Genomic DNA, 951 nt, shown 5'->3' on the forward strand with positions numbered 1-951 from the left:
ATGGAGTCCATTCACTATATGCACGATCCATGACTTTACTTTACTGACAATAGACTGAATAGAATGATGAATGACTTCTATAGTGCACAATTGTTTTCTGTGTCGGTAATATACATATTTTAGAAGTTGACATATTTTACCTACACACAGAATGCAACGGTCATTTTGAATGATTGCAATACCACAACAATATTACATTTACCACCATACTTTACCCAGCCACTAAAAAAACTATCAATACATCAATCATGTCATAAATATTGAACTTTGAGACACCATACAATGATATGTTGGGATTTGTCAAATGGAATAAGACTGCTGTATATAGAATATAAAAAAGATCAGACTTATGATGTTCATGACGGAACTTCACATAGAATTTAATATACCTAATAATATAATAATCTAAGTCTTGTATGAATGATAATGTGTGCAGTATCTGACACAGAATATTTACCACCATATACTTTACTAAATATTTTACGTTATAGATTGGAAATGATGGGAAGCAATCATATAATATTATATTGGGTGTATTAAGATACAAATATATATGTTAGTGTGGACATTATATAGCATCCTATGTCCATTTAAATAAAATATATAATTAGTATGCATACCTTCTATTTATTGTAATATCATATTCAGTATGTGTTTGCCTTCATGTAGAAATATATCTTCCACTAAAAGACATATTTAATTGAATTCTTTCAGACCTCAGTATAGATCACTCTATTTTAATTCATCTTAAAACCTGGGTGGGCATCAAGGACTCTGCACTTGGTTGGTTTGACTCTTATCTTTTAGGAAGAACCTTCTCGGTCCCACAGGTAATTGTTCTTCTTCGTCAGCTCACATTACCTGTGGTGTACCGCAAGGTTCAATTTTAGGTCCAGTTTTATTTTCCATGTATAAGCTCCCTCTTGGCCGTATCATGGAACGCCACAATGT

The sequence above is a fragment of the Larimichthys crocea genome, chromosome II, assembly GCF_000972845.2.
Source record: "Larimichthys crocea isolate SSNF chromosome II, L_crocea_2.0, whole genome shotgun sequence".
In the NCBI taxonomy this organism is placed as follows: Eukaryota; Metazoa; Chordata; class Actinopteri; family Sciaenidae; genus Larimichthys; species Larimichthys crocea.